Source organism: Macrobrachium rosenbergii, chromosome 10, assembly GCF_040412425.1.
Source record: "Macrobrachium rosenbergii isolate ZJJX-2024 chromosome 10, ASM4041242v1, whole genome shotgun sequence".
Taxonomy (NCBI): domain Eukaryota; kingdom Metazoa; phylum Arthropoda; class Malacostraca; order Decapoda; family Palaemonidae; genus Macrobrachium; species Macrobrachium rosenbergii.
The window spans coordinates 40,460,923-40,483,339 of record NC_089750.1 but is presented as its reverse complement, the minus strand read 5'-3'; the positions used below and the strand labels follow the sequence as shown (position 1 = coordinate 40,483,339).

Genomic DNA, 22,417 nt, shown 5'->3' with positions numbered 1-22,417 from the left:
TCTCTTTGTTCTGAAATTCTTTTTCATGAACAACAGTGTATTTTATTTGGAGACTAATACAGCTCTTAGTTATTATGTCTACATGTTTTAGAACTTTTTTGCCACACTAGCGCATTTACACTTCGTAGACGGTACAGGTAAATTTAGATCAATTTAAACTATCTACTGTACAGGTAAAGACGCACAGAGAAATAAGAAGTTATAAAAATGTTTGGTCGCTAACTATGAACGAGGGAGGGATAGAGATAGAGAGAGAGAGAGAGATAAGCATTGTCCTTACTTGAGAGAGTGAAATTATTTATCAATTATTTTGGAGACAGAGAGAATAACACACGAGAGAGAGAGAGAGAGAGAGAGAGAGAGAGAGAGAGAGAGAGAGAGAGAGAGAGAGAGAGAGAGAGAGAGATTGTCCTTGCTTGAAATATCAAGTTAAATTATTTATGGATTATTACGGAGACAGAGAGAAGAGCATGAGAGAGAGAGAGAGAGAGAAGTTGTTCTTGCGTTAGATATCAAAAGAAGGAAATTTCAGTATTAAACTTTTAAATGAAATTAAAGTACTGTAATTTCATTTAAAAGTTAGCTTAATACATTACCTTTAAAAAAAATAATAAATGGTTGACATAAAAATGTAGGAGTGTGTGAAGATTAGTATACTATTTCTCACTCTCCCCATTCCACTGATCTGTTTTTAGAAGTCTTCTCAACTTCATTTTTAAAAACTTTTTTATTCTTTCTCTTTCTCTTAGAGACATAGAGCATTTCAGAACAATGTTTTAAAATGGAGTATTTACAGTTTATAGATGGTACAGGTAAAATGAGATCAGTTGAAAATGATCTGTTGTACAGTTAAAGAGACAGAGAAACAGTAATATGTAGGTTGCGCTAACTACGAACGAGAGGGAGAGAGAGAAGAGAGAGAGAGATAGATAACAGTTGTCCTTACTTAAGAGAGTGAAATTTTTTATGAATTATTACGGATACAGGGAGAGAGAGAAAGAGAGAGAATTAGTAAGAAACCTTTGGCTTGCTAATCAGCAACACTCTCCCTTTTTGTCATGTTAAATCGACATGTCTGACACCTTTGCCTTCAAGCTTCGAACAAAAGATGAGGGAAAGTTATTTGTTTGCTTAATATACATGTCACATACGAATTTTGTAATTAAAGTTATTATCATTATTATTATCATCATTATTATTATTATTATTATTATTATTATTATTATTATTATTATTATTATTATTAATCTTAATATTTGAAAATTAGTACTTATTATTAGGTAAAAAATGTATTTATACAAAACAAACATGTACATGTACCCTAAAAATTCTCTCATCTCAGTAAAAGAGAGAGAGAGAGAGACATTATTACTTTTATTATTTAATAATGTTTAATTTACACATACAAGCTTGAAAACATAAATTACATAAAAAATTAAACATAACACTTTTGCAGGGTTTCTCAATATTTGCAAATGTTTGTCTGTGAAAAACTCATGTATGACAATTAGTTAGGTTCCAATGAAAAGTTCACATGTCTGTGAATTCGTTCAACTTGATTTGCGCAAGTTTGGGGTATTGCTGTACTGTCACCAGTGTATTAAATATTTTTAATGTGCATATGTATTTTTGTTTCTCTCTCTCTCTCTCTCTCTCTCTCTCTCTCTCTCTCTCTCTCTCTCTCTCTCTCTCTCTCTCTCTCTCTCTGAGATAAGAGAGAGATTGATTTTTTATGTATGTATGTTTGTTTTGTACTGTATAGTTTTGTAGATAGATGTGATTTTACTTTGTCAAACATTTTTTTATATTTTCCATGCTATAATTATACAACTTTTTGCATTTCAGTAAAAGCAGACTGGCAAATAAAGTTAAAATAATTAGCAAATCATTGTAAACTTGTTAAGTTCATTCTGGGGTAAGTAGCCCCAGAATGAGCTTAACAGGTTTAACCTGTTAAACTCATTCTGGGACTCCTTACCCTGGAAAAAGCTTAACAAGTTTACGTACGATGATTTGCTAATTATTTTCATTTTATTTTCCTGTCTGCTTTTATTGAAATGCAAAAAGTTGCATAATTATAGCATGGAAAATATGAAAAAATGAATGATAAAGTAACATCACGTTTATCTATAAATTTAGACTTTTACAAAACAAATAAACATGCACAAAAATAAATCTCTCTTATTTCAGTGAGAGTGAGAGAGAGATTAGTGGTCAGATGTTCTGTAAGACAGATTTATTTAATTTGTATTAAAGATTTATTTTGTTTGTAATAAATTTTTTATAGATATTTTACTGTGTTTACATTAATATTAATATTTGTAAAGTAGTAAATTTTTATTATATAAATGTATTTAGTCTTGAAAATACAGTAATTAGCAAATATTGTTCTATGAAGAAATTCACAAATTGATGAAAGTTCCCACGTAAAATTTAAAGATATGATCCACAAAAATCTGCGACAAAGTGAAGCGTGAGAAAGTGAAGCGCATAAAAGTGGGGGTCCACTGTAAGTGTATCAAAAGTCAATCATAAATGCTTGTGTGAGGACCGTCGTTGTGGAACAGCATCATCATGGTCATCTTCAGCTGCTTCCTCACCACCACCAGCAACTTCAGCTGCTATCTTCCTGTCAGAGAGAAATTGGTAGCCAGGGTCACCACCATCATGATCCTGCCTCCCCCATCGCCGCATCCAGTTGTGAGTGTGACACAGAAGTCGTCGGCTTCAAACCCCTGGATGTCCATCATGCATGCCCTCTTGTCCATTCAGCACATGGTTCCAGGTATGGTTGAGAGTCTTTATGGTGACTTCCCTCCAAGCCTCTGCAAAGCTGTAGATGGTAAGACTTCAGCAAATACTTTTGAAGATTCTCAAGGGTCCGTTCCCCCCATGTATCCAAGCCTTGCTCCTTCTCTTCCTCACCCCCCAATACTGCCATCGCCTCCTCAGGAACTTCCTCCAGTATAGCCATTTCATTGCAGCAACAACACCTTGTTCCACTGTCTGAATGAGAACTGTCATATTAGGAGGCAAATACATGACCCTAATACGACCTTTGCCACCAACCAACTGGGCTGTGTTAGGATGCACAGATGTAGTGTCCATGAAAAGCAAAATCTTCACCCAGTGGCTAGCAGTGCCATGATCATGTGTCTGATGACAAACAAATCTTTTATGAAAATGATTATGGAGCTAGTCAGAAGTGATCTTGGTGAACCAAGCCTTTGCCACATGGTACCAAATTCCTTGGAGCCTCTCCATCAACCCATGCAGGGCAACCCCCTGATCCCAACCCCCTTGATGAGGTGGGAGGCTTCAGGATCCACTGTGGGGAGAGTATACTCTTTTACACCTACTCTTGCTGCTGTGGATTCAACCAGACATTGAGACCTGTAATGCTTTTACTCCTATTAATATTCCCCTTCCCTTCTTCATCTTTAGTTTACGACTTGGCCTGGTATTAAATTGTGGACACCACTGCTCTTGTAACTTTGAAGGAGGGTGGAGTGTCATGGCATGCCGTTCCACCCGTAGGACTTGAGCACCCAATGTTGTCGAGTGAGGGGAAATTTTTTATGTCAAGGGGCAGGCTGACCAACGAATTTGGAGGAATTGTCGATTTTTAGTTTTTTACAGTTTTGGACTGTTATATGTCTAAATAAACATGTCCTGAAATGTTATTGCTTTAAAAAATATTTCTTGGGGTGGGGTTTTTTTACATTTTTGCTCACCACATGTACTGGCATTTGAGCAGCATTGAGCGAAAAATTGTCGCAAAATTTCTGTATGACTTTTTGGTTGGAAGTGAGAGATATACTTTACACTCCTACTAAAATACACATTATCTACGATAAAAACTGGCTCTTTCTCTCAACAAATATATCAGAGTAAATATGTATCTGTATCTTGATATCACCTTGTGAGTGATATTGAGTGACAAATTGTCGTACAATGTCTGTATGACTTGCCAATTCTGGATAGTAGAAAGTTAGAAATTTGCTTCAGTATCCTATTAGAACTACCCATTTTCTCCGATAAGAGCTGGTTCGTTCTCTAAAAAAAATATCAAATCAAAGTAAATATATATCTATATATCTCGATATTTTGAACTTGCCAGTCATATCACAAATGTTCCATTCCAACTGGTATACATATATAATATTTTATATTTCTTGACTATTTTTACTGCTAGTGTACATATAATATTTTTTATTTCTTGACTTATTTTTACTGCGTATTTTCGGGAATATGAAATTATGTAAGTACGTAACAGTTTCAAACACAGCGTCGGGTTTTACCAATAAACCACCTTGATTTGTGTGTGGTTCTGGTTCAAGCGATGTCCTGGTGCTTTATGACGCATTTCCGTTTTGGATTTTCTTACCGGTAGTGCATTCACACAATTCCATTGCCATAAGCAAGAGAAGTACTGCCCTTATGAGGGAGAAATTTGAACGATTACGTCTCGTAAGTTTGTTACAAGAAAGGGATGGAAGCAAACGGGAATTGTATCTGCCTCGCTTGGGATAGCATCAACGCCAGAACTCCCATATCTAGGTAAAGGATTTGTTTTCTTATTGATATTCTGTAATGATAGTTAGGAGAATATTGATTATGAATAACGAAAATATAAGAGAGAGAAAAAGAAATGAGAAGAGAACCAGTGATATAGAGAGAGAATGAGTAATAAAGGGAGAGAGAGAGAGAGAGAAACAACACTTCCTGTGCCGTGATTACGTAGCAAAGCATTGACGAGTTTAATCTAAGCGCAAATCATAACAAGGATGTTTACCTGTCTCACCTGTTTGCTTACCGTTCCACTCTCACCGGAAACTAAGACTTCCGGTGACGTCATAAGTCCCCTCCTTCGTAGGAGGAATTAATTCATCTAATTACACCCAAAAGGACATCGTTAGATAAGTTCCAACCACTTAGGACATCTACAAGGGCGGGACAAGAAGCAATGGTCCGCCTATTGTGGGATGGACTTATGCCTTTCTTGAACTTTCAAATAGGCAAGGAAGGAAAGAAGAGAACAGGGAAGAACAGAAAAGAAGCAGAGGAGTGAGGTCGAGGGCCTCACCAGTTGTGGGTTGAGAAGAAAGCAAGACTCATACTTCGATTCACTTAAGTGTAAATAATATGTATATTTTAATTAGTGTGTTAATGAGGTAAGAAAGCTGCACTGTGTTTTCCTAAAACCTCCTGGGACACAAACGCTACTAAAACAACAAAGCCAGAAATGATAAAGTAACTATAAAGGAAATAATAACTTCTTTACATGGGCAATGAATAAAATAAATAAGAAAAGAACATCATAACATTGAAGGTAGTAAGAAACATTACAAAAAGGACAAAACATCACATAAAATGGTGGCAGCTGTATCAGATCCGAGGAAGACATAAAATGATGCCAGCTAAAGCGGATCTGAGGAAGACGTAAATAAAAAGTGCAGTGTAAAGAACGAATCGACAAATGAACAATTAACCTACACACTCAAGAATTTAATGAACAGAACGAAGCATACCAGTCAACAATTGAACAAGTATTCGGCGACAGCAAAACAGGTGACGAAGTGAATCATGACAGGTGATAAAAAACATTCCCGATGCAAACATCAGTGGCCGAAACATTCAAATTGAAATAAGAATTATAAACATTACCGCTTAGAAAACCCACAATTAAGAAACATTATTGAACAATGAGAAACGACGCAAGCATACCAGTGAAGCAGCAACAACACAGTAGTGTGTGTTTTGGTGACTATTGAAACACACCCAAACAGATTCTATACACAATCTGTTGAAAAACGGATGAATGCATTTCACATGTACGACGAAACATTCCCGTTAAAAATCAACATTACTGGTGAATTCTAAGAAGGCGAATCCCTGATGGTCAGCGAAGCAAGAAAAGGACAATTTTAGTCAAGACTCAAAACCAGAAGTCATATCCTGAGCATCTAATGCAAACTACAGTGTTGGTCACAGAAAAGAAAAGTGAAAAACAGTTCCAGAACAACAGAAATAAGTAAGTCATGATTGGAAAGTTATTCTCTCTCTCACTGAGTGTATGAAAAATTTATGACATTCTCTCTCTCAGAAAGTATAAAACTTTATCAATCTCTCTCAAAAAATTTTTATCTTATATTTTTTCATGTTTGATAGATAGGAATCTTTAATAACACAACATTCTTTTGATGAAATATTTCTTGAATACTGCTGTGTATTTGTGTATAAATTTTTTTAATGAGTTTTAGAATACTGTTGTAATGCAGGATTTGTTTGACACATTGTTGAATGCCATTAGAAATAGACATTACCATTTAAGACCAACAACAGTTAGACGTAGTCGAATTCCAGTGCCAAGTTCACGAGTATCATTAACTCAAGAAAATACTAACACCGCTAACACAAATAGCAATAATAATAAAACTAATAATGCTAACACATTTCAATTTAGAACAATGACGCAAGCAGCGATCATTATGCAAGCCTCACGATTCTGTGGAAGAGTGGAAAGTTCAAATCCTGACAAAAATAGGCTAAAATCTTATTCTGTGAACCAGTGGCTAGCTGATGCAGACAGTCACATATTTACAGGGGAATAACCAGTGTAAGAACTAAAATTAATGAAGCCTTGCTTCTCATTAGTTCAGAAAGCGGTGATGCACATAGAACTTTGAATTCAGTTAGAGTCAGCACAATAATCACATACACTGAATTTAAAAGAATTTGTTTATCAATCTGGGAACCAGTAAGTCAAAAAGAATATGTTTATCAATCTGGGAACCAGTAAGTCAAAGTGATGCATTATATAATATTAATAAATTCCTTACCCAGCATTATGATGGAGAATCCGTAGCAAATCTTCACACAGATGTTGAAGCATCAACACACAAGGTGATAGAAGACTTAAGGAAAACAAACATCACTGCAGGCATTCCTGGCCAAGAATGAGGATCCTTTAAAAAGGAAATCTATTCTTATAAGAATACTCAACTTAGCAGACAAGACATTATGCCCGGTTCAAGCACTTGATTTACCTAGAAGTCATGGCAAACATCCCAGAGGGTCTTATTTTCCTACACTCTAGCACAAACTAACCACTTTTCCTACAAGGGCTGATAATGATTGTAGTGTCTGTCATTAAAAAAGGCAAATCTACACTCCTTTCCTAGGTCACATGATATTTGGAAAGTATGTCATTGGCCTTCTTCAGAAATGCCTCTTTCAAAGAAGTCTCCGAATGTACAGGGTGGTCATCAGTTATATTAATGCCACATTCTTGACGACTACACTGTGTATCAGTAGATGGCATGGTTAGTCCTAACCCGTAGGTGCTGCGGCAGAATACCACGGGTCTTATTGACGTTGAGTATGCCATATATATACTGTATATATAATATATATAAATATTTATATATAACTGGTTTTGACATAAGTAAAACTATTTTTGGTAGTATAGTTGAGTCCTCAGGAGTTACACCTTCCATGGTCTACAGAGTTCCATGACAAAAACTAATATCAAAGAATTCGCTTCTGATTAGTCTTTTTGGCCAGGTATTGTGTCGTAATGATTAACATTATAACACATGGTGGAGTATATAATGGACTCAATAGATAAGAGGGCACTTTCCCTTATTTTCAGTGGAGCTGAACCCAGTTTTTCCAATGTCAAAAGAACCTGCAAGAAAGAGAAATGACTATTGTGCAAGCGCATCTGTAGAACTACATCCTAAAATGTAAGTTCATGTATAGTTTCTTGTTCCTTGGTACCAAATCCCGAAGAGTATTTGGAATAAAGAATGGGACTTGAAATTTGTGGCTTGACCTCAGACCAGAAATGTTTTTTTCCTTTGCGGTGTTGGGATTAAAAATTGAAAGCTTAAGCCTTTTTCATCACTTGTCAATTTCTTTGTAGAGCTCCTTGAGGACGAAACAAGCAACTACTCTATCAAAAAACAGGTTTTGACGTAGGAAAAACATATTTTTGGTATTTGCTGTTGAATCCTCAAAACCTTCTCACTTCACAGCGAAAAGGCATGGGTTTGGGCAGGGATCATCTTCATTGACCAAGAGAGTAATGGCTCCTTGGTCTTTAACAGCTGGTTGTAAACAAGAGGGCAGATGCGCATGCACAATAGTCATTTCCCTTTCTTGCAGGTTCTTTTGACGTTGGAAAAACTGGGTTCAGCTCTGCTGAAGATAAGGGAAAGTGCCCTCTTATCTTTGAGTCCATTATATACTCCACCATTTGTTATATATAATATTAATCATTACAACACAATACCTGGCAAACTCCTTGAGGACTCAACAGTGACTACCAAAAATAGGTTTTACCTATGTCAAAACCTGTTATATATAAATATTTATATATAATATATATACAGTATATATATGGCATCTTTATAAAAGTGCAGATCAATAAGACACAACTGTTAGTGAAGCTAGACACAGACTAAGTAGCTACAGTCCTAATGTGCAGTAAGAAAACAGTACATTATAGTTGTATCTCATAACAGATTCGCTCAGTTCAGTGCCCTAATGATATCCCATTATCTTCCAATTTTCTCAGTGTCCTTCTATCTAGAATGTATCCCAGGCATAAAGCAGTCCCTACTTGTGTTTATTCTTAAATAAATTAACTGAACACTTCTCAACAGTAAAAATGGGAAAACACCTGTCCCTTCTAATAAAGGCTGTATATATTTACAGATCTGCTAACAAAGTTTGTGATGGCAAGTAAAGAAAAAAGAGGAGCAAAATTAAGGGAAATATACTTAATTACCAACACTCAACAATCAGCAAGAGTGAACAATGCAAGAAATATACCTTGGGAAGAGTAAATTATTATGGAGCCCATGTCAATGTTTCCTGAGGAACAAGATTGCAGATGATGTTAAAAAAATTAACCCATAGCAATGACCAGTTTTCACCCCTAATGCATACTCAGGGAGGTGTAAAAGCAGGCACACTTTTTGTTCTAGGGAATGTCTGGGGACTAAATCTACCAAAGATATGGCTAGCATACTTATCATGAATGTAAAAGGAAACATCATGAATGTAAAAGGAAACATCATGAATGTAAAAGGAAACATCATGAATGTAAAAGGAAACAAACATAAAACTATTGGTCCTATTCTTGAGATCAATGTAAATGTAACAGCTACACATACTAATTGCTCAACTTCTTACCCTACTTTTGGACGTTTTCCACGTCACTTATGAACCTGAATGCTGGCCAAGAAGAGTAGCATTCCACAGCTAACCAAAAATTTATCACAAGAATACACCCATCCTCATTATGCATTTGTTTTGGTTTGGCTAGGTATGTAGAAACTGGCCTCACACACAGCAGCTTATCTATAAGAATATGCCAAAGCTACACTCAAAAGACCCAATAACTGCTTAATTCCATGAAGGCTTGGGATATGTCTTCCACTAGAAACCTTCCCATGTACCTTGGGAATGAAATAAATAAACTATTACAACCACACTAGGAATCTTTGCCCCTTTTTGTGATCTACTAGTTGTCATCATAAACTATGCTCCATGATAAACATGATATTGAAATCTGGAATTCCTAAACTTACCTTGAGTATGCAAGATGGCAATTCTTGTCAATCTGGTCAAATCATTACTATGTACATAAAATGTAGTTATGTTCACCTGTTGCATCTTTAAATCATCTCTTACTTCATCTTCATATTTGTGACCCCAAATAGATTGTCCTCCTTTACCTGTTCCAGTTGGATCACCAGTTTGTATCATAAAACCCTGGAAAAATAAGCAAACATGGTGACCATTATTCTGAAATCACGATTGCCAGCTGAAAGTGCTACCAGCATTCTTAAAACAAAAGAATCCTCTGGTTGCAGGTATACAGTATCTTTAAACAAAGAATCTCTAGTTTTAAGAAGAATTAAAAGTGGTGTTGTGGATTTAGTGGAACTTTCCAAAGGAGCAGATTACTGACAACGAGGCTTACAGGTAATAGGATTTTTATCAGCAGTCTGTGAAAGAATAACAAAAAAATTAAGTCTTATGCAATTACTTTATTCACGAAAAACTCATTCACGTTAAACAGTCCCCTCTCTTTTAAATTGTAATGGCCATGAAATCTTCCTTAACCTAAGTGCCTTAATGGCTTAACCTAAGTAACTTAACAGTAACCATATAAATTTTCATAAAAAAAAGTTTTTATTTGGATATTTACATAATGTTAAAGATAGCTTATATCTCTGCGCTGATAGGCAAGTAGGCATTCAAACTAAAGAAGATCCCTAGTTCACCTGTTTTCCACCAAGTGTGTTTGGAATGTTTTAGCTCTTGTCAGAATTCTCCTTGACAGCCCACTAAGTTGTGGGGAGGCTAGGTGGGCTGTACTTAACTGTAGGCAAGTATCCAAATAATAAACTTTATTATGAAGTTATATTTGGGAAAGAATCTGCTTCTGTTTAAAGATGGCAGATTCCACATTGAGAGAAAGGGTGGTGGGTAATGCAACCGACAAAATCTGTTCAAATCAACTCAGAACAAGGCTCTCATGTGTCAACAAGAAGCAGCCTTATGGAGAAAAATGCTTTAACTGTAGAATGAATTGGCGGCATGATGGACCGCTGTGCATAGGTCAGAAACTTGAAAAATGGGTCAACAAAATAAGATACCTGTGATACAAAGTAGGCTCTATTACAACACATGTACCTTCATACTTCCCAAAAGCTAACACCAAGGTTAAAAACTACAGCTAAAGATGGCTCTTTCTTTTGTTTCAAGAAAAAGGCTGCTGCGCTGCTACTAGCAGACTAAGGGTTTACATTTCCTGAACACAATTCTATATCTTGAAAATAATGAGCAGAACAAACTGCACTTCATGCATCATTAATCACATCCTCAAGTGACACAATGTTCAAAAAACTAAATGAAGTAGCAACCACTCTTACAATATGAATATTTACCTTCAATAAAGGTAAAAGATCTGGATCAAACTTTTCATGCACTAGACTTACTCAAAGCTAAACAAAAACAGACAATGCACTCTTAGACAAGAGAGTGTTAGGTTTTCTACCACTAAAAAACAAATGGTTAATTCTGCCTTACAAGCCACAACCTACTAAATATGTTTCAATTGCTAACAGTTCATGGTAACAGCTTATCATAACATCATTCTTAGCTCTGAACAAAAGCTGGAAATTATAAAATAGTCACCTTTACAGAAGCCTACCTTGTGGAGAATGATTGCAGCTCACTCCTTTGCTGTCACTAGAGCAAACGAAAGGGGAGTTTTCATAGTCAGAAACCTCCAAGAAGCTGGTTCCAAATGCTCAATGGCAAGTGCATATAAAAACGCCAAAACTTTGTCTAAGTTCCATGAAAGAGATTGATACTGAACTCTGGGGACTTCAATCTCAAATGATCTCAACACCTTCTCAAGCTCTGTATCATTGGAGAGATCCAATTACATGAGACAAAACCGAGGATACCAATGGATCTTACCCTCAAACAACAGCCAATGAAAACTTTTTTACTATATCTAAAAAAGTGAAAAAACTTAATGATGTTTTCTATAGAGGTGCAGTTGTTGGAAATCCTACAAACGACCCCTAAAGCATTACTCAAACCATCGCCTCTGATTCAAAGCCAAGGTTATCTCTAGCTGTGATTTGGGGATAGATTTGGAATGGCAGAAAACCCTCTCACTCAGAGGAGACGGTCAAGAGCCTCCAAGCATGGAATTCAGTTGTCTGAGTAGATCCTTCTGTAACTTCAAGAATTCAAGGGAGATCTACAGACAAAGCCGGAAGTTCCGGAAACCATTCTCTCTGAGGCCACCAAGGTGCTACAAGAGTCATTCTGCAATTCTTGCTTCCCAAAAACTGTCCAGAACTTTCCTTATTACTGAGAATGGGAGAAAGGCGTAAGTGTCAAGATTAGATCATTCTTGAATTAGATCATTCTTGAAGAAATGTGTCCACTGCCCATAACTGAGGATCCTGGCATGGAGAACAACACACTGGGAGTTCCTTTTCATCGACATTGCGAATTAAGTCCACATTTGGTGCTTCCCACAGACTCCATACTGACTGGCAGACTTCCAGATGGAACAACCACTCTGTAAGCAGGATATGTCCTTTTCTGCTCAACTGATCCACTAAAACATTGTTCTTCCCTGGAATGAACTGTGGATCCAAAACTATGTTCCTGGCTTTGGCCCACAAAAGTAATTCTCTGCCATGAGAAACATTGTCTCTGACCTCGGACCACCCTGGTTCCTGACATATGCCAGAGAGGTCATATTGTCTGAAAAATACTGCTAAGATCCTTTCTCTGACCAGATGTTTGCATTGAAGCAAACTTCCATAAAGCCATCACTCATTCTCTTATGATGATAACATCATGAGCATCTCTAGGGTTTAGATATGCTCCCAACCTCCCCACTGAAGTGTCTTAAAACATGGTGAGTTTCAGGCTCATTATTCCGAGGGATGAGCCTATCAGCAGTCTTCAACGATCCTTCCACCATGTTAACATCTCACGAAGACTTAAAGGAATCAAGATGTGATGAGAGTCAGACAGAGACTTGTCCCAATTTTTTTTCAAATAGAACTGAATTGGCAGCATCCTGAGCCTAAATTAATCTGAAATTTTTTCCACATGTCCCAACAGAGAAAGCTTCCTAAAGGGCTGATATTCTACAAGATGCAACAAGTGGTCTACTCATTTCTCTGACAGAATAGCCTGAAAATTGCGAGTCTATCCTCATCCCCAGACAGAACCTGGACCAAGCTGGAATCAGGGCAGACTTGAAAATTGATCTTGATGCCCCCAACTGAGCCAGACAAAGTAACAGATCCTTAGCTCTGAATTCCGCCAAAAGAGTTGGCCAACATTAACCAACTGTCTAAGTAGAGAAGAAGTCTCACCCTTAAAGGGTGACACCATAAGAGGAAACAAACTCCTCGTGATACCCAAGGCACTGTACACAGGCTGAAACAAAGGACCCTGAACTGAAACAATATCCCTGCAAATAACGTACATATCGTAGGAACTTGCACGACTGAGGATTTATCAGAATGTGGAAATACACAACCTACATGTCCACTGATATCATCCAATTGTTCTACTGAATCACTGCCAGTATAATGCAGGATGATTCTGTGGAGAGGGGGACAGACAGATGAATGAATGTGTTGAGTCTCTACACATCAAGAACTGGGTGCCAACCTCCGTACACCTTTGGCTCTAGTAAAAGTTGGTTGTAAAACCCTGGGGAGTTCCTGACTCCTGCTCTATTACATTCTTCTTTAACAATGATATCACCTCTTTGCGAAACACCTGATACTTCTTATGCTCATGAAGACATGACAAAAAGGCTACAGGAGACGACATCTGAGGAGGAGACAGAAACAGAACTACATAGCCCTCTTTTAGTACCTCCAACACCCAGTGGTCTGCTCCCAAGTTTCTCTGAACATGCCAGAAGGCCTGCAGTCAGCCTCTTACAGGAACATAGGAGTTGAAAACTCCATTTCTTTCTAATAATTTGAGCAGTTCACCCTTACCGAAGCCTGATGTAGACTTGCAAAGGTCTTAGCACCTGACGAGTCCTGTGATAAGGAGGGACAAACTTTGAATGGAGGCCTGAAGGGAAAGGCAGGAGCAGGCCTTTTCATGCCTGGATCAAACTGTCCTAAGCAAATCTCTTTATTTTCCCGTGCAAAATATCCTCCTTACTGCCTTACAAAGTCGGATTGAGAAGGCAATCTAAAGAGGAAACTAAAATAGCTGTCATCCTCTGATAGGAGACATCAGACAAACTGATAGGAGCACAACTGTTCTCCTCTTCTTCAAAATCAAGTTAGTAAAATCTTCGTCCAAGCAAGTAAAAACAATCTAAGACTCCTCCCACGCTTTAATACCAGATGGTGCCACAAATTTCTTAAGCTGGCACAGTGCAGGAGCGATTGTACTGGGAAAAAGCTCAGCAAAAGATAAGGCTTCAATAATTCTAAACAAAGACTTTGACAAGGCCTGTCTCTGCATTAGTCCAAAGCCCCTTGTCAGTCTCAAGAACTTACTGTGCAATCCGAACCACATTATAACGAGAAATGAATCTCTATCACCAGATATAAATTCCTCTAATTCTTCATTGGCTGGTCGGAGAATCGAACGCGGGCCTAGGAGAGTGCTAGCAGAGTACGATATAAACCCATCCAATGGGGAACTCAATCAGAACGTGGTGGAGATGGAGAAGTTATTGTTGATTTGACTTGAAGTCCAGAACTAACGACGTGTTCTGGGTAGTCCTAGTCTGATTCAAGAAAGGCTAGGGAGCTGCATGCGGCAGTAATTGAAGAAGTGTGGGGCAGGGAGTGCTAGTGAAGAGTTTTCCGCCAGTACACGTTGGTTTAACCGATTTAAGTCACATGCAAATTTGCACGATGTAAAGTTGCAAGGTAAAACCTAGTGCTGATAGCATAGCAGCAGAAAGTGTCCCTAGTGGCTGGCTGAGATAATTAGGGATGGAGGTTACACTGCTGACCAGGTATTTATTTAATGTAGATGAGACAAGGGTTATTTTGGAAAGAATGCCCGTCAGCATACATTTCCAAGGAGGAGGTCAACAGTATAAGGACTAGTAGGAGGCTGACTTTGCTCTTTGGGGCCAATGCTAGTGGCGATTTGAGCTTAAGCCCTTGCTAATGTGCCAGCAGAAAATCCCAGGAGTTTTTGAGGCATATTCAAAGGTAGCTCCCCATCATTTGGAAGTCCAACAAGAAAGCTTGGGTTACCTTGATGGTCTTCGAGGACTGGTTCAATGACCACTTTGTGCCAGCAGCAGAAAAGTATTGTGCCTTGAAGGGTCTGCCTTTTAAGGTCCTGCTTGTATTAGACAATGCCCCTGGTCACCCAGCTAACCTTAGTAACATGAACCCTAATGTGAAGGTGGTGTATCTACCACCAAATACAACATCACTGATACAGCCAATGGACCAGGGAGTCATTGCTAACTTCAAGGCATACTACCTGAGGAGGACAATACACTCTGCTTTAAGGGCCGTTGAAAGTAACAAGGAGTTGACCCTGAAAGAATTTTGGAAGGGCTACAACATTGCAGATGCTGTGAGGAACATCGCACTTGCTTGGGACGAAGTAAAGGTGACGACTTTGCATGGGGCATGGAAGAAACTGTGTCTGCAGTTTGTGGGCTAGTTTTGAGGGCTTTGAGCAGGCAGAAGATGTAGAGCCTGTGACAAAAGAAAATTCATTGGGCCTAAGTAAGAGAGGCTGAAATTGAGCTTGGAAGCCGAGGATGTCACCCGGCTGCTGGCATCCCGAGGAGGGTGTCATCGGAGAGACCTCATTGAACTGGAGTAGATGATCAAGGAGGAGGAAGGTACCACAACCACAGGTCAGAGCATTAATTGCCAAGGGCTTGGCAGAAAGTTTTACTCAGCGAAATGTTTGGCAGCATTTGAGGCTGAGACCCCTACTGCCAGGTTTGAGAGAAGATTTGCAGAGGGATGATGGATCTTGTAACATTCTACAAGATGTTGAAGGAGAAGCAGTTGAAGAAAAGTGTGCAGTCTAGGCTAGACACTTTCTTCCAGAAGTCTCCAGCACCACCTGCCACTCCTAGTCTAGGTGATGAGATCCCATTTTGTTTTTCATGTTTACTGCAGGGCCAGGGAACTTGCAGCGGACCCCCAACTGCCTACATTCTCAGCCTCATTATTATTATTATTATTAATTATTATTACTGTACAGTATTATTATTATTATTTCTGAGTCCAGCCCCGTGTCAGCAGGTGAAATTCCATACTAACACGAATTTCTAGGTATAAATTGCTAGATATACCAGAGAAAAAGAGCTTTCAGGAATGCTGGGGTTACTACCCCCAGATCGAGTGTCTTCCCTAAGGAAGACGTCGGTATAACCAAGGGTGAGTGAAAGGATCACAACCACAGAGCTACCTCGGCGATAGACATCCTATGTCAAAACCCGGAAGGCGGTGAGCCGTTACAGCCCCCATGCACAGGCGTCCGCCAGACCGGCGACACCATCGCCATCTACTTCATTCCATTTTCTAGCACGTGACTGTTTGCACTTGGAATTTTGTGCTTGTGCTTTTTTGGGTGTTTTCCTGCTTTTCGCCATGTCTTCTAGCAGTTTCACCATCTCTAAGTTAAGTACCATCTTATTGTGGGGTTTTTTCGATAAGTTTGGCTGCATCTGTCCATATTTCACAATTATGAGATTGTTGTTATGACGCCACGGCGTCCCCTAGCCAGCCATGCCGACCAGAGCTGCCCCTTCAGTCTTTTCTGTCGGTTGTCTCCTTGTCGTTATATTGCTATCTTTTCCCCCGGATCTCTTCCTGGCGGTGTTCCCTCGGTGGTTTATTGGAGTTTGTTTCATTTTTAATGACCCCATGAAGTCCCCTATGGGGTTCCGTCATACCCACGCTTAGGTCTCCCTCCAGGATGAGTTCCTAGTTGGTCTTACTTATTTACTAATATTATTATTATATTTCGTGTTGGTGCCTATATATATATTTTGTTGCCTCTTCGGGGTAGCGTCAGCTCTAGGTCTGGCCGCTCCTCCGAGGTAGGCTCACGCACCTCGCATGAAGCACATTATTCTTAAAATAATTCTTATGTATATTGTTTGCACTGTGATGGTTTTTATTTTGCCTGTGTGTGTGGAGTTTTTCTCCCTTGCCTATCATGTTAGGCTGTATTGCTTCCTTGTCCTCTCGCCCTCCTCATAGGTTAGAGGTGTGGGGCGGATCATCAGGTTGAGGGAGTTTTGTTGCTGTTTCCTCCATGGCCGTTTTTGGGGTGGCAGAGTGAGCCCCTTTGTTCTCCCCCTTCTTTTTGAAGGGAGTAGAGTTCATTGGGTGTGCCTCCTCTAGGCTAGTTGCCTTTTTTGCCTCCTTTCCGGTCCTGGTTGGTTCTCGGCACAGAATTTCTCTCCCTGTGTTCCTTCCTCCCACCCTTCCCTTACTCCTTTCCGTTAGCCTAGTATGCCTAAGCTAGAATTCACCTGAGCTTTGCCTAGTCAGGAGTCGGGCGTTGAGTTCTTGGTCGCATCCCTTCCCTCAGGAGTAGGCTTGTCCTGCCAAGCTCATATTATGTTTCTTGGTGTGGCGTGTGCTTGCAGTCGAGCGGGTGAATCATTTTCCCTTGTCTCCTGTTTTCACTCTCTTAGCCTACTCCTCTCCCCGCCCCCCCACCCTCTCTCCCCTCCCTCATCTCAGGCCAGCTCTTGCAGCACTGCGTGGGGTGGCTAGATGGGCGTTTTCTCGAGTTGGGGACTCCACTCTGGTGAGATTCGTTCCCTCCCAGAACTAGTCCCCGGCAGCGCTGTGTTTGTTTTGATGTTTCGTTTACCACTCTCCAAGATCGAGCGGGTTTCGAACATTTTTTCCTTGATCTTAACCTCTCTCCGTCGGGTTGCTTTGGTTGGGTTGTTGACGCCTGCTCCGGCTTATATTATACTTGGCCTTTCATGACGGGCACCTCACCCACCTTTGTTTCCCTGGCCGGGAGGTCGAAGGAGGTGAATGAGAGGAGGATACCTCGGTCTCCGAGGAGTTGATTTCTCATTTTTACCATTACTTGTATATTTATATATTTATATTATCTGGCAAGTGAGCTTCTCTCTCCGCCACTAAACTTATTTATGTGTTTATTGAGTCCGGTGCTCCACCTGAGTTCACGTCTTTTTGCTAACTTGGCCTTGTGGTGGGTCCCTGTTGTCTCACACTTTCCGTTCAGATGTTCCGGTGACGGAAATGCTTACCTTCCACTCTGTTTAAGTTATGGCTTGGTGGTCTCATCTGACGAGGGTTTCTCTCCACGGAACATTCCGATTGGTAGCTCTCCTGGCCTTCCAGCACCAGGCTGCTTAGGTGGTAGGTTCATGTACTTTTTACATACAGACTGTTGCGATTTGGCAGCGAGGCCGGGGTGCACCGCTTCTCCAGCAACTGTATGGGTACGTGGTGTGCGGACCTGCTGGCTGTGCGGTCGGTTAGATGATCTAATTGTTTGGCACCCCGGCGGCTGTGGTTTGCTTCACTCTGTCGCGCTGGCATCCGGAGTCGAGTCGGTAGATATAACTTCTTATCTATTCGTTCCTCATATCTGTGTAGTGCTTATATGGTTCGGGCTTTCTTTCCGTTCAACTAATTGTCAGGTTCTCTTACAGTGAATGAGTCCTCAAGAAGACTTCCCTTAGTCTCTCGGCGCCTGGGTAGCTGGGTTGGAAAGCGTTCCGTCGGGAAGCCTTATGTCGGCGGTTGCGGGACCTGCTTTACCCGGCGCCGGGTGCTGCTGCGGTTCAGAGAGGAGTTGGCTAACCCCATCATCCGGCAGATCCGGGATGCGACCGCCACCCAAGAGGGATATCTGTATGCGGAGGTGTCGGAGGATGTCGCCGCGTTAGACTTGGACCTGGAACCGATGAACTTTAGAGCGGACGGGTGGTGGGTACGAGTAAGTGAGTTGTAAGAGGCGGGGCCCCTTTTGACTCCCCATATTCCTGTCTTCCTTTGCAGGTTTGCAAGTCTTTACAGCAGGTGACAGGTTCCATCAGCAGTCCCAAGTTGAAGCTGAAGACTTCATGGAAAGCGAAGGGCTTTAAGTCCTCGTCTTCCAGAGCCATCTTCCCCACGTCGAAGGCTAAGGTCCCGTACCACATAGCCTCCGAGGAGCAAACCTGGAACCTCGGCAAGGCGCAGAAATGAAGGGCATCAAACCAAGCCCTCCTCGCCAGCCTGCCTTTTGATCCGGGCGTTTGCAAACTCATTGTTCGAGAGGTTCGGCCCGGAGGTTGAGTCTAAGTTCACAAAAATCTCGGAGCTTTTACCAGCCATGATAACATACTGGCGGAGTAGCTCGCCTAGAGTCGAACCATAGTATGCTATCTAACAGCGATCTCCCTCCTTCGATGTCAAAGGAACCCTTGGCGTTTTGCCCTCCGTGCCATTCAGCACGAGGTACTCCTGACTGTTGAAGGTCTTGTACGAAGGGCGGTTAAGAGAAGACTTGGGTTCTCATCAGTCTCCTGCCCCTTACCCAGGCTTAGTTAGGCTTTGTGGGAGGAAACCTGGGTACTTGGCTGAACAAGGTCCTAGAGGGCAGTGATCTTCCCTAGGGACCAAGCTCAGTCGGCTCTCCTGCGCACTCTTACGAATTGCTTGAGGCAAGATAACCTAGAAACTTACACCTTTCAAAGGGAGCAGCTATACTATGCTCGCCCTGGGTGATAGAGTTTGACTCATGTGAACAAAGAAAGTGGCTCTGGCTCGACTCGAGCATGCTTGACAGCCCCTGCCTCCAACTAAGGGACCAGACTCCATCCCTGGTATTCCCAGGGGTGAGAGTTCTGGAGTGGCGTAGTCCACCTTTACTGTGGGGAAAGCTGGGCTAACACCAATCGTCGACAATTAGGCGAAACAGCTTCCTAAACTCGGAAGCCCTACTGAGGCAGAATTTGAGGCCCGGCTAAGGCTAGCCCGGTCGGCAGACTCCGTCTGCCTCACAGAAGCGACTGCCGTCTCCTGTGCAGATGAGCCCTTCTTTCAGGTTCTGGCTAAATCCCTGTTAGCAGGGTTTCAGACAGACCTCTTTGATTTCATGATGGCTAAGATTGAATGTAGGAAATTCATCTTTGCCGAAGCCACCATACGTCATGAGCCTAACAAGCTCATGAAGAGCTCTATCTGGGGCCCTAACCTCTTCCCAGAGAGGTGGCTAGGTGTGCTCAGGGAGGCTACTAGAGGAGCTAACCAGGTGCCCGCTCGCTGGGGTATCTCGGCTTATAAGCGTAAGACCCAGAATCTGGCCGGCCCCCAGACCCCAAGAGTGGTAGCGGTTCAGGAGACACAAGAGGCCTCATCATCAGGCGGTAGTTCAAGCTGTCCCGGTCTCTGCAGTCGCTGGCCCTCCACCTCAGCTCATCCCCAACAATACGTGCTGGGTCCAACCAGCCCATTCCTTGCTGCACCCTCGTCGCATTAGCCTCACCGACACAATCCTACCTATGAAGGCCGTGGGTTTTCACTGACACCTTAATAGGAGTGCAAGGGAAGGAGTCGGGCCCACCACAGAAGCAAGTCCAACACCGCCCAAGAGGTAAACCTGGGCGATAGTAGAGGAAACAAACCGCTTCCTCCCTGAACAGTCAGGTAGGTGGTAGCCTTTACTGGTTCAGAGACCAGTGGTCCTTCAGCCCTTGGGCACACAGCGTGTGTCCCAAGGTCTAGAGATGGAGCTGGACCAAAGACCCCCTCCTCTGATCCAAGGTTTTACCAGCCACCCTCAAAGAGTCCTACAGGACATATTGCTTGAACTGCTCAACAATGAGCAATAAAGAGAAGTAAGGCACCCTAAGTTTCAAGGCAGGTTGTTCACTGTTCCCAAAGAAGACTCGATCAGCAAAGAGTGATTCTGGATCTGTCGCGTCTAAATCATTACATAAAAATCACGACAAATTTACGCATCTTCACATTCAACACTCTACTTCCCGCGTGGAGCCGTCACCACCTCTACTCGGTCTTTCAGATGCTTACTATCCGTCCCGGTTAACGCGGGCTTCTCTCAGATTCCTGGGTTTCCAGACTCGGGGAATCAAGCCTACTCCTTCAGGGTCATGCCTTTCGGTCTAAATATTTGCACCCAGGATATTTACAAAACTGGCCGGACACGTAGTTCAGCAACTCGGTCCGAGGACTTCTAGCAAGCGTACCTAGGCGATTGGATAATTTGAGGCACCAACAGTTCTAGAATGCCGGAGAAGGTACGGCCATGGTCATCAGCTTCCTGGAGTCGGTGGGTTTCCAACTGAACAGAGAAGTCCGCCTGACTCCGGAGTCGGTTTCCAGTGGCTGGGTCTCCAGTGGGATCTGTCGTACCGCGTTATCCCTCCACGCCTCCCAAAGCGGGAAGGAGATAGCCTCCTTACCAGAAATCACAGAAAGACAAGCAGCATCCGCGGTGTAAGAAAGAATCCTGGTTCCCTTCAATTTTGCCTCAGTGGCGGACCTGCTCTTAAAAGCAGAATTAAAGACATAAACAGAGTGTGGCGGAGTCGAGCCAATGTCAGGCTCAGAGACAAGGTCTCCTCCATCCCCCGGATTTTAAAGGCGAGACTGCGGCCTTGGTCCACAGTCAGCGGCCTGTCCAAAACAGTTCCGCTTCAGTTTCCTCCTCCGGCGCTGGTAGTTCACACGGACGCCTCATTAAAAAGCGGCTGGGAGAGTGCGCCAAAACAAAAGTACAAGGAGCGTGGTCTACAATGTTTCAGCGGTTCCTTATAAACACCTTGGAAGCTATGGCGGTATTTCTAACCAAGAAATCGCCCCCCAGCGGTTCATATCAGGCTGGTGTTGGATAGCGCCCGTGGTAGTTCATTGCATCAACAGGGGCGGCTCAAATCCCAGGTCGAGTAAACCCAGGTTGCGTAGCTATTTTCTCCCTGGCGAACAAGCACAGCTGGCATCTGTCAGCCACCCACCTAGCGGGGGTGCGGAACGTGGTGGCGGATTCCCTGTCCAGGACCACTCCGTTGGAGACGGAGTGGTCTCTGGGGAGTCTTTCAATTGGATTTGCCGCCGGGTTCCAGATTTTCCAGTGGTCTGTTGTTCGCGACGGAGAGCAACTTTAAGCTTCCACTGTTATGTGGCCCGAGCCCTGGATCCTCAGAGGCGTATGCCCGCGGACCTTAATGACCATAGACTGGAACAGGTAGGAGAAAGATTTATCTATTTCCTCAATAAATTTGCTGTTGAAAGTACTGCACAAACTCAGGTCATTCAAAGGTCAACTATCCTGAAATGGCCCGTGTTGGCTGAAGAGCAATTGGTTCCCTCTTCTTCAGGAACTTGGGTTCTTGGAGTCTTGAGTTCCCAATCCCAAACCCAGCCCAAACAGTACAAACCAAGACTGTGTCAACTTCCTCAAGAATTCAAATGCCTAGTTTTATGGACTTTATAAGTTCGCAGCTCAAAGGGGAGCAAACATTGACCCGTTAACACTCTGTTTTAGAATCAGACAAGAGATTCTACTCTCGAACAATATGACTCAACGGTCAAGAAATTGGCCTCCCTTTTGAAGACATCGAAGCCCAGACCATGACTACTAACCTAGCAGTTACCTTCTTTAGATCATTGTTTGAAAAAGGCCTTGCCCGGCCACTATTACCACAGCTAGTCAGCCCTGAAGAAGGTATTCACTATGGTTTTAGTGTGCCCACAGATTCTTACTTTTCATCTATTCTAGAGCATGCGCTGCGTCTGAGACCGATATCACGCCCACATTCCTGTTCGTGGTTCCTCAATGATGTGCTTAAGTTAGCATCGAGATTGATAACTCTCAATGCACTTATTTGGATCTATTATAAAGC

General features: G+C 41.8%; 1 protein-coding gene and 1 long non-coding RNA gene across 5 annotated transcripts in view; one reads left to right on the top strand and one right to left on the bottom strand.

Moving 5' to 3' along the window:
- Nucleotides 1-22,417, top strand: part of LOC136842599 (peptidyl-prolyl cis-trans isomerase-like 3) — a 341,106-nt gene that overhangs the window by 48,138 nt on the left and 270,551 nt on the right. The gene's annotated exons all lie outside the window — the stretch shown is intronic.
- Nucleotides 9,677-22,417, bottom strand: part of LOC136842600 (uncharacterized) — a 163,546-nt gene continuing 150,805 nt past the window's right edge. For both annotated transcript variants that reach the window (XR_010854278.1, XR_010854277.1), the window contains one exon: nt 9,677-9,783. This is a non-coding gene — a long non-coding RNA (uncharacterized lncRNA). The remainder of the gene's footprint in view (nt 9,784-22,417) is intronic.